This window comes from Dipodomys spectabilis, unplaced genomic scaffold (assembly GCF_019054845.1).
Source record: "Dipodomys spectabilis isolate Male_0828 unplaced genomic scaffold, ASM1905484v1 ptg000344l, whole genome shotgun sequence".
Taxonomy (NCBI): domain Eukaryota; kingdom Metazoa; phylum Chordata; class Mammalia; order Rodentia; family Heteromyidae; genus Dipodomys; species Dipodomys spectabilis.
This window is the reverse complement of record NW_024871021.1, coordinates 2,404,564-2,425,315: the sequence shown is the minus strand read 5'-3', so window position 1 is coordinate 2,425,315 and position 20,752 is coordinate 2,404,564.

Sequence of the window (20,752 nt, the reverse complement as noted above, 5' to 3'; positions counted from 1 at the left end):
TTCACGCTAACCCTAACCCTAACACTAAACCTAACCCTCACCCTGACCCGCACCCTCACCTTATCCCTAACCCTAACGCTAACCCTAAATCTAACCCTCATCATAACCCTAACCCTAACCTCACACTCACCCTAACCCTCAACCTAACACTCAAGCTAAACCTAACCCTAACCCTAAACCTAACCCTCACCCTGACCCGCACCCTCACCCTACCCCTAACCCTAACGCTAACCCTTACTCTAACCCTCATCATAACCCTAACCCTAACCTCACCCTCACCCTAACCCTCACCCTAACACTCACCCTAACCGTAACCCTCGCCATAAGCCTCAAACTAACCCTAACCCTAAGCCTAAAACTCACCCCTACCATAACCCTAACCCTAACCATAACCCTCACCCCAACCCTCACCCTAAACCTAGTGCTAACCCTAAGTCTCACCCTCACCCTAACCCTCACCCTAAAACTTACCCACACCCTCACCCTAACCCTTACCCTAACCCTCACCCTCAACCTAAGCCTCACCCTAACCCTAACCCTAACCCTCACTCTAACCCTCATCATTACCCTAACCCTAAACCTAAACCTAACCTTCACCCTACCCCTCACCCTCAGCCTAACCCTAACCCTAACCCTCACCCTACCCTCACCCTAAACCTAACCCTTACCATAACCCTTACACTCACCCTAACCCTCACCCTAACCGCAACTCTCACCCTAAAACTAACGCTCCCCCTCACCCTAACCCTCACCCTAAACCTAAACCGAACCTCACCCTAGCCCTCATCGTAACCCTCACCCTAACCCTAAACCTAACCCAAATGCTCACACTAACCCTAACTCTAACCATCACCCTAACCTAATCCTACCACTCACCCTTTTGCTAACCCTAACCCTCACCGTCACCCTCACGCTAAACCTGTCACCCTAATCCCAATGCTCACACTAACCCTAACCCTAACCCTCACCCTAACACTAACCTAACCCTACCACTCACCCTATTGCTAACCCTAAACCTAATCCTCACTCTCACCCTCACCCTAACACTAAACCTAACCCTAACAATAACCCTAACGCTCACCCTAACCCTAACCCTATCCGAACCGTAAACTTCACCCTCACGCTAACCCTAACCCTAACCCTCACCCTCACTCTAACGCTAACCCTAACCCTAACCCTCACCTTAACCCTCACCCTAACTCTCACGCTAACCCTAACCTTAACCCGTACCTAACTGAAACCCTCACCCTCACCCTAAACCTCACCCTCATCTACACCTCACCCTAAACCTAACCCTAATCCTAACCCTAACCCTCAAACTCGCCCTCCCGCTCACCCTCAGCCTAACCCTAAACGTAACCCTAATACTAACCATCACCCTCACCCTCACCCTCACCCTAATCCTATCAGGAACGCTAACACTCACCCTAACCCTAAACCTAACCCTAAACTTCAAACTAACCCTAACACAAACCCTAACGCTAACCCTCAAGCTCACCCTAACCTTAACCCTCACCCTCACCCTCACCCTCAGCCTAACCCTAACCCTAACCCTCAACCTAAAACTAACCCTCACCCTCACCCTCAACCTCACTCTCAGCCTAAACCTAACCCTAACCCTAATCCTAACTCTAACCCTCACACTAACCCTAGCCCTAACGGAAACCCTAAGCCTAAACCTCACCCTAACCCTAACCCTTAACCTCACCCTCACCCTCACCCTAACCCTAACACTAACCCTAACTCTAACCCTCACCCTAACCCTAACACTAACAGAAACCCTAACCCTAACCCTCACCCTAACCCTAACCCTCACCCTAACACTCACCGTAACACTCACGTTAACCCTAACGCTCAACCTTACCCTAACCCTCAGCCTAAAACTTGCCCTCACCCTCACCCTAACCCTTCCCCTAACTCTCACCCTCAACCTAAGCCTCACCCTAACCCTAACCCTAACCCTCACCCTAACCCTCATCATAACCCTAACCCTAAACCTAAACCTAACATTCACCCTCACTGTAACCCTAACCCTCACCCTACCCTCACCCTAACCCTATCCATAACCCTAACCCTCACACACACCCTAACCCTCACCCTAACCTCACCATAACCGTAACCCTAACCCTCACCCTAACTTCACCCTAACCCTAAACATAACCCTAACCCTCACACTCACCCTAACCCTCACCCTAACCCCAACTCTCACCCTAAAACTAACCCTCACCTTCACCCTAACCCTCACCCTAAACCTAAACCTAACCCACACCCTAGCGCTCATTGTAACCCTCACCCTAACCCTAATCCTAAACCTCACCCTAACCCTAACCCTCACAGTAACCCTAACCCTTACCTTAACCCTAACGATACCCCTCACCCTAACCCTCACCGTAACCCTAACCCTATCCCTAACCCTCAGCCTCAACCTAATACTCACAGTCACCCTAACACTCACCCTAAACCTAACCCTCAACCACACCCAAACTCTCACACTCACCTGAACCCGAACCCGAACCCTAACCCTCACCCTCACCTTAAACATCGCCCTAACACTAACCTGAACCCTAACCCTCACACTCAACCTAATCCTCACCCTAACCTTAACCCTAACCCTTACCTAAACTTAACCCTCACCCTCATCCTAACCCTAAAACTAAAGCTAACCCTTACCCTAACCCTGACACTAACCCTCAACCTAACACTCACGCTAAACCTAACCCTCACTCTCACCCTAACCCTCACCCTAAACATTACCCTCACCTTATCCCTAAAACTAAACCTAACACTTACATTATAGCTTAACCTCACCTTGACCCTAACCCTACCCCTCACCCTCACCCGCACCCTCACCCTCACCTTAACCCTAATCCTAACCCTGATACTCACCCTAAGCCTAACTCTAACCCTAACCCTAAACTTAAACCTGACCCTAACACTCACCCAAACCCTAAACCTAACCCTAAACCTCACCGTAAATCTAACCCAAACCCTAACCCAAACCCTAACTTCCAACCTCACCCTCAACCTAACTCTAACGCTAACCTTAACCTTAACCCTCACCCTCACCCTAACCCTAAACCTGACCCTAAACCTCACCCTAACACTCACCCTAAACCTAATGCTCACCCTAAACCTAACCCTACCCGTTCACCTAAACCTCACGCTAGCCCTAACCCTAACGCTCACCCTAAACCTAACCCTACCCGTCCACCTAACCCTCACGCTAGCCCTAACCCAAACGCTCATCCTAACCCTTGCCCTCACTTTAACCCTAACCCTAAACTTCACATTCACCCTAACCCTAACCCTAACCCTATCCCTCACCCTAAACCTCACACTAAACATAACTTTCCCCCTCCCCCTCCCCCTCCCCCTCACCCTCACCCGCACCCTAACCCTAACAATACACCTAATCTTAATCCTAAACCTTAGGCTCACGCTCACCCTCTCCCTAACCCTAACCCTAACCCTAACCCTCTCCCTGACCCACACCCTCACCCTAAGCCTCACTCTCACCATCACCCTAACCCTAACCCTAACCTTCACTCTAACACTAACCCTAACCTAACCCTAAATCTCACCCTTACCCTAAACCTATCCCTAAGCCTAACCCTCACCCTAACCCTAACCATAAACCTAATGCTAACCCTAACCCACACCCTCACCCTAACCCTCACCCTCACACTCATCCTTACCCTAAGCATAACGTTAAAATTAACCCTAATCCTAAACCTAACCCTCACCCTCACCCTAACCCTCACCCTCACCCTAACCCTTTTCCTCACCTTAACCCTAACCCTAACACTAGTCCTCACAGATATCCTAACCCTCACCCTAAATCTAACCCTACCCCTCACCCTAACCCTAACCTAAACCCTAACCCTCACCCTAACCCTAACCCTGACCCTAAACCTCACCCTCACCCTAATGCTCATCCTAAATCTTACCCTTACCTAATCGAAACCATCACCCAAACCTGCACCCACACCCCACCCTAACCCTAACCCTCAACCTCAGCCTCACCCTCAACCTCACGCGAACTCTAACCTTAACCCTAACCCTAACCCCAACCCTAACCTTAAATCTAACCCTCACCCTAACCCTAACTCTAACTGTAACCCTAACCCTAAACCTAACCCTAACCCTAACCCAAACCCTAACCCTCACCCTAAACCTAACCCTGACCCTAAACCTCACCCTCACCCTAATCCTCATCCTAAATCATACCCTTACCTAATCGAAACCATCACCCAAACCTGCACCCTAACCCTCACCTTCACCCTAGCCCGAAACCTAACTCTAAACCTAACCCTCAGCCTCACCCTCACCCTCAGCCTAACACTAACCCGAAACCTAATCCTAACCCTATCACTCAGGCTCACCTACACCCACACCCACATCCTAACCCTAACCCTCAACCTCAGCCTCACCCTCAACCTCACCCACACTCTAAACCTAACCCTAACCCTAACCTTAAATCTAACCCTCGCCCTAACCCTAACTCTAACTGTAACCCTAACCCTATACCTAAACCTAACCCTAAACCTAACCCTCAAACTCAACCTAACACTCACCTAAACCTAATGCAAACCCTAACCCTCATCCTCACCGTAAACCTCACACTAACCCTTACCCTCAACCTAAATCTAACCCGAACCCAAACACTAATCCTCACCCTTATCCTAACCCTAACCCTAACCCTAACCCTCATCCTAACCCTCAACCTACCCCTCACCCGAATCCTCACCTAAACCCTCACCCTAACCCTAACTTTAACCCTAACCCTGCCCCTCACCCTCACGCTAAACATAACCCTAACCCTCACCCTCACCCAAACCTCACCGTCACCCTAACCCTAACCCTCAACCACACCCTAACACTCGCCCTCACCCGAACCCTCACACTCACCCTAACTCATACCCTCACCCTAACTTCACACTAACCCTAACACTCACAGTAACCCTCACCCTAATCCTCACCCTAACCCTCACTCTCAACCTCACCTAAACCTAAACCTAACCCTAACCCTAATCGAAAACCTAACCCTCACCCTCACCCTATCCCTCACACTCACCCTAACCCTTACCCTCACACTTACCCTCACTCTCACCCTAACCGTCACCCTAACCCTAACCCTAAATCTAACCCTTACCCTCACTCTAACCCTAACCCTACCGTAATCCACACCCTCACCCTAGCCCTCACCCTAACCCTCACCCTAACCCTTATCCTTACCCTGACCCTAACCTTAACCCTTAACCTAACCCTAACCCTCACACAAACCCTAACCCTAACCCCAACACTAGCCCTCACCCTATCCCTAATCCTAACCCTCCCCCTAACCCTAACCCTAACCCTAATCCTCACCCTCACCCTAAACCTAAACCTAACATTCACCCTAACCCTCAAACTAACCCTAACATTAACGCTCAACCTAAACCTATCCCTTACCCTAACCCTAACCCTACCCCTCACCCTAAACTTCATCCTCACCCTAACCCACTCCCTAAACCTTACCCTCTACCTAACACTAACCCTCACCCTAATTCTCAAACTAACCCTAACCCTAACCCTAACCCTAATCCTCACCCTAAACCTCAACCTCACCCTAACCCTAAAACTAACCCCAAACCTCAGCCTAACCCTCAACCTAACGCTCACACTAACCCTAACCCACACCCTAACCCTAACACTACCTCTCATCCTAAGCCTCACCCTCACCCTTACCATCACCATAAATCTTACCATCACCCTAACCCTAACCCTCACCCTAATCCTCACCCTAACGCTAACCCTCACCCTCAACCTAAACCTCACCGTCAACGTAATCCTCACCCTAACACTCACAATTACCCTAACCCTAACCCTCACCCTCACCCTCACCTTCACCCTAATCCTAACCCTAACCCTCATGCTAACACTAACTCTCAGCCTCATCCTCACCCTCACCCTAAACCTAACCCTAACCCTTACCCACAAGGTCAACCTAATCCTCACCCTAAACCTTTCCTAACCGAAAACCTCACCCTCAAGCTCACCCTCACCCTAACATTCACCCTCACCCAAGCCCTCACCCTAACACTAATCCTCACCCTAACCCTTACCCTAAAACTCACCCTCAACCTCAACCTAATCATAAACCTAACCCTATCCCTCATCCTAATACTAACCCTAAACCTAATGCTAACCCTAAAACTCACTCACCCTAACCCTCACCCTAAACCTTACCGTCACCCAAACCCTAACCATAACCCTCACACTAAACATAACCATCAAACTAACTCTAACCCTACCCCTCAGTCTATACCTCACCCTAAACCTAACCTAACCCTAATCCTCAACCTATCCTTAACCTTAACCCAAACCCTCACCCTAACCCTCACCCTAACCCTAATGTTAATCCTAACCCTCACACTCACCCTAACCCTCAAACCTTACCCTCACCCTAAACCTAACCCTCACCCTCAATCTAACTCTCACCCTAACCCTAACCCGCACACTAACCCTAAACCTAACCCTCATCCTAACCCTAACCCTAAACCTAATCCTCACCCTAAACCTAAACCTAAACCTAATCCTCACCGTAAACCTAACCCTCACCCTCACTCTCCACATCACCCTCAGCCTAACACTAATCCTAACACTCACCCTCACTCTCACCCTAACTCTAACCATAAACCTAACCCTAACACTCACCCTCACCCTCACCCTAACCCTCACCCTCACCCTCACACTAACCCTCAACCTCACCCTAAACATCACCCTAACCCTAACCCTCACGCTAACCATAACCCTAAACCTCACCCTAACGCTAACCCTCACCCTAACCCTAATGCTAACCCTAACCCTCACCCTCACCATAACACTCACTTTAACCCTTATTCTCACAATAACCCTAACCCTAACCCTAACCTTCACTCTAACCCTAACCCTTACCCTAATCCTATCCCGACACTTCAACCTAACTCTCACCATAACCCTAACCCTCACTTTAAACCTACCCCTCACCCTAAGCCTAACACTAACCCTCACTTTAAACCTAACCCTCACCCTCACCCTAACACTCACGGTCATCCTAAACCTCACCGTAAATCTAACCCATAACCACACCCAAACCCTCACCCTCACCCGAACCCTAAACCTCACACGAACACTCATCCTCACCCTAACACTCAACCTAACCCTAACCGACACCCTAACCCTAATCCTCACCCACACCCTAACCTCAAACTCACAATCACCCGAACCCGAACCCGAACCCTCATCCTCACCCTAACCCTCACCCTGACCATTATCCTCACCCTAATCCTTATCCTAAACATAAAACTAACCCTCACACTAACCCTAACCCTAACCCTCCTCCTAACACTTATCCTAACCCTAAACCTAACCCTAACCCTCACCTTAAACCTAAACCTAACCCTAACCCTAAACCTCACACTAACCCTAAATCTAACCCTCAACCTAACCCTCATCCTAACCCTAATCCTAACCTTAACTCTCATACTCACCCTGCCCTAACCCTAACAAACGAACAGTAAACCGACACCCTCACCCTCCCCATCACCCTCAGCCTAACCCTAATCCTAACCCTAAACCTAACCCTCACCCTCACCCTCAGCCTAACTCTAATGCTAAACCTAACACTAACACTCACCCACACCCTCACCCTAACCCTAACCCTATCCCTATCCCTCACCCTAACCCTATCCCTATCCCTCACCCTAACCCTAAACCTCACCCTATACCTCACCCTCACCCTAACCCTACACAGAACCCTAACCCTCACCCTAACCCTCACCCTAACCCTCACCCTAACCTTAGCCCTCATCCTGAACTAAACCTCACCCTAACCCTTACTCTTACCATAACCATAACCTTAACCCTAACCCTAATCCTCACCCTAACTCTAGCCCTCTCCCACACCCTAACTCTCAACCTCACCCTCACCCTCACCCTCACCGTAACACTCTACCTAACCCTAAACCTAACCCTAATCCTAATCCTAAACTTAACCATCACCCTCAAACTCACCCTAAACCTAAACCTAACCCTAACCATAACCCTCACCCTCACCATCACCCTAACCCTCACACTCAACCTAAAACTAACCCTAACCCTAAACCTACCCCTTTCCCTAATCCTAACCCTAAACATAACTCTCAACCTAACCCTAACCCTAGCCCTAACCCTCACCCTCACAATAATCCTAAACTTAATGCTAACCCTCACCCTAACCCTAATCCTCACACACACCGTAACCCTCACCCTCTCCCTCACCTGAACCCGAACCCTCAACCTCACCCTAACCCTCACCCTAAATCTCCTACTCACACTAACAAAAACCATCACCCTAACCCTATCCCGGCACATGACCCTAACTCTCACCCTAACCCTAACCCTAACACTAACACTAACCATAACCCTCACCCTAACCCTCACCCTAAACCTAACCCTCACCCTAACACTAACGCTCACAATAAACTTAACCCTAACACTCACCCTCACCCTCAAACTCACCCTCACCCTAACCCTAAACCTCATCCTAACCCTAACACTAAAACAAATGCTAACCCTAAACCTCACCCTCACCCTAACCTTTACCCTAAACCTTAACCTTACCCTAACCCTAACCCTAACCCTCACACTAAACCTAACCCTAACCCTCACCCTCACCCTCACCCTAAACCTGACACTAACACATACCCTCACCCTAATCCTCACCCTAACCCTAACCCTAACCCTTCCCTAACCGAAAACCTCACCCTCACCCTCACACTCACCCTAACCCTCACCCTCACACTAGCCCTCACCCTAACTCTAACCCTCACTCCAGCCCTAACCGTAACCCTCAACTTCACCCTGACCCTAAAACTAATCCTAACCCTAACCCTCATCCTAACACTAACCCTAAACCTAATGCTAACCCTAAAACTCACACTCAACCTAATCCTCACCCTAACCTTTACCGTCACCCTAACCCTCACACTAAACCTAACCTTCAAACTAACTCTAAACCTACCCCTCAACCTAACCCTCACCCTAAACCTAACCCTAACCCTAATCCTCAACCTATCCTTAACCATAACCAAAACCCTCACCCTAACCCTCACCCTCAACCTAACCCTAATGCTAACCCTAACAATCAACCTCACCCTAACCCTCACCCTAAACCTTACCCCCACCCTAACCCTAACCCTCCCCCTCAACCTAACCCTCACCCTAACACGTACCCACACCCTAACCCTCACCCTAACCTTAACCCTAACCCTAAACCTCACCCTCACCCTCACCGTGCCCTTTCCCATCACCCTAACCCTTATCCTAACCCTAAAGCTAACCCTCACACTAACCCTAAACCTAACACTCAGCCTAAACCATATCCTAACCCTAAACCTAACCCTAACGCTCACCCTAAACCTAACCCTAATCCTAATCCTCATCCTCACCCTGCCCTAACCCTAACCCTAAACCAAACCCTAACCGTCACCCTAACCCTCATCCTAACCCTAACACTAACCTTAGCCCTCATCCTCACACTAAACCTCACCCTAACCCTTACTCTCACCATAACCCTAACCCTTACCCTAATCCTTACCCTAAATCTAACAGTCTCCCACACCCTAACTCTCAACCTCACCCTCACCCTCACCCTAACACTCTCCCTAACCCTAACCCTAACCCTAATCCTAAACCTAACGGTCATCCTAAAACTCACCATAAGCCTAAGCCTAACCCTAACCCTAACCCTCACCCTCACCATCACCCTAACCGTCACACTCACCCTAAAATTCACCCTAACCCTAACCCTACCCCTCTACCTAACCCTAACCCTCAACATAACCCTATCCCTCCCCCTAACCCTCGCCCTCACAAGAAACCTAAACCTAACGCTAATCCTCACCCTAACCCTAATCCTCATCCACACCCTCACTCTCACCCTCACCCGAACCATCATCCTCTCCCTACCCCTCAACCTCACCCTAAACATCACCCAAACCCTTACCTTAACCCTAACCCTAACCCTAACCCTAACCCTCACCCTAATCCTAACCCTAACACTAACCCTCACCGTAACCCTCACCCTAACTCTGACCCTCACCCTATCCCTAATCGTAAGCCTAACCATAACCTTAACACTAACGGTAACCCTCACTCTAACCCTAATCCTAACCCTAACCCTAACCCTAACCCTAACCCTAACCCTCACTCTAACCCTAATCCTAACCCTCACCCTAACCCTCACCCTCACCCTGACCCTCACCCTAACCCTCACCCTCACCCTCACATTAACCATCAACCTCACCCTAAACATCACCCTAACCCTAACCCTCACCCTAACCCTAACCCTAACCATCACCCTAATGCTAACCCTCACCCTAACCCTTACTCTAACCCTAACGCTAACCCTAACCCTCAACCTCACCCTAACCCTAACCCTAATGCTATCCCTAACCCTCACCCTCACCCTAAACCTAACCCTAAACCTTACCCTAACACTAACCCTCAACCTAACACTAACCCTCACCCTGACCCTCACCCTAACCCTAACCCTAACCCTCACCCTAACCCTTACACTAACCCTAACCCTCACCCTAAACCTAACCCTCACCTTAACACTAACCCTCACACTAACCCTAACACTAACCCTCACCCTCACCCTAAACCTAACCCTCATCCTAACCCTAACGGTAAACCTAATGCTAAACCTAAACCTCATCCTCACCCTAACCCTCGCCCTAACCCTTACCCTCAACCTCAGCCTAAGACTAACCCTCACCCTCACACAACCCTCAAACTAAACCTAAAACTCACCATAACCCTAAACCTAACCCTCACACTAAACCTAACCCTCACCCTAAACCTAACCCTACCCCTCAGCCTAACCCTCACCCTAAACCTAATCGTAACCCTAATCCTCGCCCTAACCCTAACTTTTACCATTACCCTCACCCAACCGCTCAACCTAACCCTTATGCTAACCCTAACCCTCACCCTCACACTAACCCTCACCATAACGCTTACCCTCACCCTAACCCTTAAACCTCACCCTCATCCTAACCCTCACCCTAACACTTACCTACACCCAAACCTTCACCCTAAGCCTAACCCTAAACCTAACCCTCACCCTAACCCTCACCCTAACCCTAAACATAACACTCACTCTAACCCTAACCCTTATCCTAACCCTAAAACTAACCCTAAATCTCACCCGGACACAAACCCTAACCCTAACCCTCACACTAACCCTAACCCTAAACCTCAGCCTAACCCTCATCCTAACCCTAACCCTAACACTAAACCTGACCCTCACCCTCATCCTAACCGTAACCCTAAACCTAACCCTCACCCTAACCCTAACCCTCACCCTTACCATCACCCTCACCCTCAGCCTAACCCTAATCCTAACCCTAAACCTAACACTCACCCTCACCATCACCCTAACCCTATCCCTAACCCTCACCTTAACGCTAACCCTCACCCTATACCTCAACTTCACCCTAACCCTAAACCTAAATCTAACCCTCACCCTAAGCCTCACCCTTACATTAACCCTAACCCTTACCCTCATCCTCACACTATACCTCACCCTAACCCTTACCTTCACCATAACCCTAACCCTAACCCTACCCCTAATTCTCACCCTAACCCTAACACTCACCCACACCCTAACTCTCACTCTCACCCGAACCCTAACCCTCAACCTAATACTCAACCTAATCCTAACCCTAACCCTAATCCTAAACCTAACCATCACCCTCAAACTCACCCTAACCCTAACCCTCACACTCAACTTCACAATATCCCTCACTCTCACACTAACCCTCACCCTAACCCTAAAGCTAACCGTAATAGTAACCCTAACCCTCATACTAAACATCACGCTAACGCTAACCCTCACCCGAACCCTAACCCTAACCCTCACCCTAACCGTAACCCTCAACCTAATCCTCACCCTCCCCTAATCCTCACCCTAACCCTAACCCTAACCCTTACCTAAACGAAACCCTCACCGTCACCCTCACCCTCAACCAAACCCTTAACCTAACCCTTACCTTCAACCTAAACCTAACCCTAACACTCACGCTAAACCTAACCCTCACCCTAACGCTAACCCTTACCCTAAACCTAACCCTAACCCTCACCCTCACCCTAACCGTCACCGTCACTCTAACACTCAACCTAACCTTAACCCTCACCCACACCCTAACCCTCACCCTCACCTGAACTCTAACCCTAACCCTAACCCTAAACCTCACCCTAAACATCACCCTAAACATCACGCTAACGCTAACCCTCACCCAAATCCTAACCCTAACCCTAAAGATCACACTGACCCTCAATCTCAACATAATTCTCACCCTAAAAATAACCCTAACCCTTACGTAACCGAAACCCTCACCCTCACCCTCACCCTAGCCCTCACCCTCACCCTAGCCATCACCCTAACACTAACCCTAACCCTATCCCTAACGCTAAACTTATATCTTACCCTCACCTTAACCCTCACCCTCACCCTAACCCTAACCCTCACCCTAACAGTCACCCTATCCCTAACTCTAACCCTAAACCTCACCCTTATCCTAAACCTCACCCTAACCCTATCCCTACACCTCACCCTAACTCTCACCCTAAACCTAACCCTAACCCTCACCCTAACCCTAACCCTAAAACTAACACTCACCCTCACCCTAACAATCACCATCTTCCTAACCCTCACCCTAACCCTAACCCTCAAGCACACCCTAACCCTCACCCTCAGCCGAACCTTCACCCTCACCGTAACACTCTCTCTTACCCTATCCCTCACCCTCACAATAAACATCACCATAACCCTACTCCTCAGCCTAACCCTAACCCTCTACCTAACCCTAACCCTCACCCTGACTCTCACCCTAACCCTAACCCTAACACTAACCCTCACACCAACCCTTAGCCTAACCATAAGCCTCACCCTAAACCCAACCCTCACCCTAACCCTAACCCTAACCCTAATCCTAAACCTAACCCTCAACCTCACCCTCACCCTAAGCCTAAACCTAGCCCTAACCCTAAACCTAACACTCAACCTCACCCTAAAACTAACCCTCACGGTAACGCTCACCCTATCCCTACGCTAACCCTACACCTCACCCTCAACCTAATCCTCACCCTAACCCTTATCCTCACACTAACCCTAATCCTAATCCTAATGCTAAACCTCACACTAACCCTAATCCTCCCCCTATCCCTGACTCTAACCCTAACCCCAATACTAACCCTAAACCTGACCCTCACCCTCACCCTCACCCTAACACTCACCCTCACCATAAACGTCACTCTAACCCTAATCCTCACCCTAAACCTAACCCTAACCCTCAACCTAAATTTAATTCTCACCCTAACACCCTAACCCTAACTCTAACCCTACACCTCACACTCAAACTAACCCTCACGCTAACCCTTATCCTCACACTAACCAAAACACTAACCCTAACCCTAACCCTCACACTAACTGTAATCCTCCCACTATCGCTAACCCTAACCCCAACCCTCACCATCACCCTAAGTCTAATGCTAACCCTAACTCTCACCCTCACCCTAACCCTCACTCTAAACCTTACCCTCATCCTAGCCCTAACCCGCACCCTCACCCTAAATCTCACCCTAACCTGCAAACTTACCTTAACCCTAAACCTAACACTCACCCTAACCCTCTCCCTAACCCTAACCCTAACCTTAACCCTCACCCTAACCCTAACCCTCACCCTCACCCTAACCCTCACCCTAACCCTTACCCTCACACTAACCCTATCCCGGTGCCTAACTCTAACCCTAACTCTCACCAGAACACTCACCCTCACTGTAACACTCACTCTCACTCTAAATATCACCCTAAACCTAATCCTCACCCTAAGCCTAAGCCTAAACCTAACCCTAACCTTAACCCTCAATGTAAACCTACCCCTCACACTAACCCTAACCCTCACCCTCACCCTCACCCACACCATCACCCTAAACCTAACCCTCATCCTAGCACTCACCTTCACCCACACCCTCACCCTAACCCTAACCCTAACCCACAAAATCAGCCTAATTCTCACCCTAACCCTCACCGTAACCCTCACCCTAACCCTTATCCTAACACTAACGCTAACCCTAACCCTCACCTTAACCCTAAACCTCACCCTAACCCTTACCCTCACCATAACCCTAACCCTAACCCTAACCCTAATCCTCACCCTAACCCTTACCCTCAACCACATCCAAAACCTCACCATTACCCTAACTCTCATCCTCACCCTAACACTCACACTAACCCTAACCCTAACCCTAATCCTAAACCTAACCCTCAACCTCACCCTCACCCTAAGCCTAAACCTAGCCCTAACACTAAACCTAACCCTCACCCTCACCCTAAACCTAACCCTCACCCTAATGCTCACCCTATCCCTAACGCTAACCCTACACCTCACCCTCAGCCTAACCCTCACCCTAACCCTTATCCTCACACTAACCCTCACCCCAATCCTAACGCTAAACCTCACACTAACCCTAATTCTCACTCACCCTATCCCTCACTCTAACCCTAACACTAATATTAACCCTAAACCTAACCCTCACCCTCACCCTAACCCTAACACTCACCCTAACCATAAATATCACCCTAACAATAATCCTCACCCTAAACCTAACACTAACCCTCACCCTAACACTCACCCTATCCCTAACGCTAACCCTACACCTCACCCTCACACTAACCCACATGGTAACTCTTATCCTCACACTAACCCAAACACTATCCCTAACCCTAACCCTCACACTAACTCTAATCCTCACCCTATCCCCAACCATAACCCGAACCCTCACCCTAACCCTCAACCTCACCCTAAGCCTAATGCTAACCCTAACTCTCAATCTCACCCTAACCCTCACCCTATACCTTAGCTTCATCCTAACCCTAACCCTCACCCTCACCCTAAATATCACCCTAAACCTTACTCTCACCCTAACCTGCAAACTGACCCTAATCCTAAACCTAACGCTCACCCTAACCCTCACCTTAACCCTAACCCTAACGGTAACCCTAACCCTAACCCTCACCCTAACCCTAACCCTCACCCTCACCCTAAACCTCACCCTAACCCTTACCCTCTCTCTAACCCTATCCCAGTCCCTAACCCTGACCCTAACTCTCACCAGAACACTCACCCTCACCCTAACCCTCACTCTCACTCTAAACATCACCTTAAACCTAAGCCTCACCCTACGCCTAACCCTAACCCTCATCCTAACCATAATTCTCACCGTAACCCTACCCCTCACACTAAATCTAAACCCCACCCTCACCCTCACACACACATTCACCCTAACCCTAACCCTCATCCTAACACTCACCCTCACCCACACCCTCACACTAATTCTCACCCTGAACATGACCCTAAAACTTACCTAACCAAAAACCTCACCCTCACCCTCACCATAACCCTAAAACTCACCCTCACACTAGCCCTCACCCTAACACGAAACCTCACCCTAAACCTAACCCTACCCCTCACCCTAACCCTAACCCTAAACATAACCATAACACTCATCCTAAAACTAAACGTAAACCTAATGATAACCCTAAACCTCACACTCACCCTAACCCTCACCCTATACCTAACGCTAAACCTAACCCTCACCCTCACTCTAACCCTCACCCCAACCCTATCCCTACACCTCACCGTAACTCTCACCCTAACCCTAACGCTAACCGTAAACCTCACCATAACCGTAACCCTAAATCTAACCCTCACCCTCACCCTAACCCTCACCGTCAGCCTAACCCTCACCCTAAACCTAACCCTCAACCACACCCTAACCCTCACACTCACCCGGACCCTCACCCTCACCCTAACACTCACCCTCACCCTAACCCTCACCCTCACAATATACATCACCCTAACCCTAACCTTCAGCCTAACCCTAATCCTCACCCTAACCCTAACCCTAATCTTAACACTAAACCTCACCCTCACCCTCACCCTCACCCTAACCCTAACCCTAACCCTCACCCGAACCCTCATCCTAACCCTCACCCTCACCCTAACTCTAATGCTAACCCTACCTCTCACCCTCACCCTAACCCTGACTCTAAACCTCACCCTAACCCTTACCCTCACCATAACCCTAATGCTAACTCTAATCCTAATCCTCACCCAAACCCTAACCCTCACCATAAGCTGAACCCTCATCCTCAACCTAACACTCACACTAACCCTAACCCTAACCCTCATCCGAAACCTAACCCTCTCCCTCACCCTCACCCTCAACCTAACTCTAACCCTAACCCTAACCCTAAACCTAAACCTCAACCTCAACCTCACACTCACCCTAACACTCACATTCACCATAAACATCACCCTAACACTAACCCTCACCCTAAAAATAACACTAACCCTCACCCTAAACTTAACACTCACCCTAACGCTCACCCTATCCCTAACGCTAACCCTACACCTCACCCTCAACCTAACCCTCACTCTAACCCTTATCCTCACACTAACCCTAACCCTAACCCAAACACTAACCCGAATCCTCCCCCTATTCCTAACCCTCACACTAACCCTCACCCTCACCCTAACACTCATGCTAAACCTAACTCTCACCCTCACCTTAACCCTCACCCTAAACCTCACCCTAAACCTTACCCTCACCCTAACCCTTAAAATAACCCTAATCCTAACCCTAACGCTCACCCTATCCCTCACCATAACCCTAACCCTAACCCTCACCCTCACCCTAATCCTAACCATAAACTGAACCCTAACACTCATCCTAACCCTAACCCTAAACCCAATTCTAACCCTAAACCTCACACTCACCCTAACCCTCACCCTAACACTTATCGTAACCCTAACCCTAACCCTCACACTTAACCTAACCCTACCCCTCATCCTAACACTCACCCTAAACCTAACCCTAACCCAAATCCTCACCCTATCCTTAACCTTAACCAAAACCCTCACCCTATCCCTCACTCTCACCCTAACCCTCACCCTTACCCTTACCCTCACCCGAACCTTAACACTCACCCTCACCCTAACCCTCACCCTAACACTTACCCACACCCTAACACTCACCCTAAACCTAACCATAAACCTAACTTTCACCTTACCCTCAATCTAACCCTAAGCCTCACCCTCACCCTAACCCTCACCCTAACCTTTACCCTCACCCTAACAATTACCCTAACCCTAACCCTAAACCTAACCCTTACCCTCATCCTAACCCTAACCCTCACCCTCACCCTCCCCATCACCCTCAGCCTAACCCTAATCCTAACAATAATCCTAACCCTCACCCTCACCCTCACCCTAACTCTAACCCTAAACCTAATCCTAACAGTCACCCTCACTCTCACCCTAACCCTAAACATATCCCTAACCCTGACCCTAACTCTAACCCTCACCCTATACCTCACCTTCACCCTAATCTTAACCCTAACCCTAACCCTCACACTAACCCTCACCCTAAAACTAACACTAAACCTAACCCTCATCCTCACACTAAACCTCGCACTAACCCTTACCCTCACCATAACCCTAAACCTAACCCTAACCCTAATCCTCACCCTAACCCTAATCTTCACCCACACCCTAACTCGAACCCTCACCCGAACCTGAACCCTAACACTAACACTCACCCTAACCCTAAACCAAACCCTAATCCTAAACCTAACCCTAACCCTCAAACTCACCCTAACCCTAACCCTCACCCTCACTCTCACCCTCACACTCACACTCACCCTAAACCTCATCCTAAACCTACCCCGACCTCTCTCCCTACCCCTCTCCCAAACCCCAACCCTAACCCTAACCCTCAACCTAACCTTAACCCTACCCCTGACCCTCACCTTCATACTAACCCTAAACCTAAAGCTAACCCTCACCCTAACCCTAATCCTCACCCACACCCTAACCCTCACCGTCACCCGAACCCTCACCCTCACCTGAACCCTCATCCTCACACTGACCCTCACCCTCAGCCTAAACATCACCCACACCGTAACCATCAGCCTAACCCTAATCCTCACCCTAACCCTAACCCTAACCCTAACCCTAACCCAAACCCTAACCATAACCATAACGCTCACACTAACCATAACCCTCAACATAACCCTAACCCTAACCATAGCCTAACCCTAACCTTCACCCTCACCCTGACCCTCACCCTCAGCCTTACCCTAACCTTAACTCTATTCCAAATCCTAACCCTCACCCTCAGCCTAAACCTAACCATAACCCTAACCCTCAACCTCACCCTCACCCTGGCACTAACCCTAATCCTCACCCACACACTAACCCTCACCATCACCCTAACCCTAACCTTAACCCTCATCCTAACCATAACCCTAACCCTAACCCTCACACTCACCCTAATCCTCACCCTAACACTAACCCTTACCTAACCGAAACCCTCATCCTCACCCTCACCCTCACCCTCACCATGACCCTAGCCCTCATCCTAACCATAATCCTAACCCTCACCCTCAACCTCCTCTTCCCCCTCAGCCTTACCCTAACCCTAAACCTAATCATAACGCTAACCCACAACCCCACCCTCATCCTAACACTAACACTAACCCTAAAGCTAACCCTCACCCTCACCCTCACCCTCACCCTAACCCTAACAATAACCCTAACACTAACCCTAACCCTAACCCTAAAACTCACCCTAACATTAATCCTAACCCTAACCCTCACCCTCACCCTCACCCTCATTCTAATCCTCACTCTCATCCTGATCCTCAAAATCACACTTACCCTCACACTAAACCTAACCGGCACCCTAACCCTAACATTAACCCTCACCGTCACTTTCACCCTCAACTTCAGCCTAACCCTAAACCTAATCCTAACCCTCACCCTCACCCTCATCCTCACACTAACCCTCACCCTAAACCTAACCCTCACCCTAACCCTAAAGCTAACCCTAACTCTCACGCTCAACCTAACCCTCACCCTAAACCTCACACTAACCCTTACCCTCACCATATCCCTAACTCTAACTCTAACCCTAATCCTCACCATAACCCTAACCCTCGCCCACAGACTAACCCTCACCATCACCCGAACCCTCATCCTCACCCTAACACTCACACTAACCCTAACCCTAACCCTAATCCTAAAACTAACCCTCACCCTCAACCTCACCCTCATCCTAAACCTTTCCCTAACCCTAACCCTAAACCTAAGCCTCACCCTCACCCTCACCCTCACACTAACACTCACCCTCACCATAAACATCACCATAACCCTAACCCTTACCCTAAACCTCACCCTAACCCTAACCCTAACCCTAACCCTCACCCTAACTCTCAAACTAACGCTAACACTAACCCTTACCCTCACACTCAACCTAAACCTCACCCTAACCTTAAACCTAACCCTCTCCCTAACCCTCACCCTAACCCTAACCCTAAGCCTAACCCACAACCTAACCCTAACCCTTCCCCTAAAACTCACACTCACACTAACCCTAAACCTAGCACTACCCCTCAACCTAACCCTAATCCTCACCCACACACTAACCCTCACCCTCACCTGAACCTTCACCCTCACCTGAACCCTCATCCTCACACTAAACCTCACCCTAAACATCACCCAAACCCTAACACTCACCCTAACCCTTACCCTAACCCTAAACCCCACCCTCACCCTAACCCTCACCCTAACCCTTACCCTCACCCTAACCATAACCCTAACCATAACCATAACCCTCACACTCACCCTAAACCTCACCCTAACACTACCCCTACCCCTCTCCCTAACCATCACCCTAACCCTACCCCTAAACCTAACCATAACCCTACCAGTAACCCTCACCCTCACACTAACCCTAAAACTAACGCTAACCCTCACCCTGAACATCACCCAAACTCTAACCCTCACCCTAACCCTCACGCTAACACTTATCCTCACCCTAACCCTAACCCTAACCTTCACCGTCACCCTGACCCTCACCCTCAGACTAACCCTAACCCTAACCCTATTCCTAACCGTAATCCTCACCCTCATCCTAACCCTAACCCTAACTCTAACCCTCAACCTCACCCACACCCACTCCCTCACCCTAACCCATACCCTCACCCTCACCCTCACACTAACCCTCAACCTCACCCTAAACATCACCATAAACTTAACCCTCACTCTAACCCTAACCCTCACCCTCACCCAAACCTACACCCTAACCCATATCCTCACACTAACCTTAACCCTAAACCTAACCCTAACCCTCACACTAACCCTAAACCTCACCCTAACCCTATCCCGACACCTCACCCTAACTCTCACCCTTAACAAAACCTAACCCTCAACCTAAACCTCAGCCTCACCGTCACGCTAACCCTCAACCTAACCCTAACCCTCAACCACACCCTAACGCTCACCCTCACCGAAACCCTCACCCTCATCTGAGGACTCGCCCTCACCCTAACCCTCACACTCACAATAAACATCACCCTAACCCTAACACTCACCCTAACACTATCCCTAACCCTCACCATAAAACTAAACCTCAACCTAACGGTAACCCTCACTCTGACCCTCACCCTAACCAAAACCTAACCCTAACCCTCACCCTAACACTCACCCTAACCCTAACCCTAAACATTATCCTCACCTTAACCCTCACCCTAACCCTTACCCTCATCCTTTCCCTAACCCTAACCCTCACCCTCACCCTAACCCTTACCCAAACAATAACCCTAACGATCACCCTAACCCTA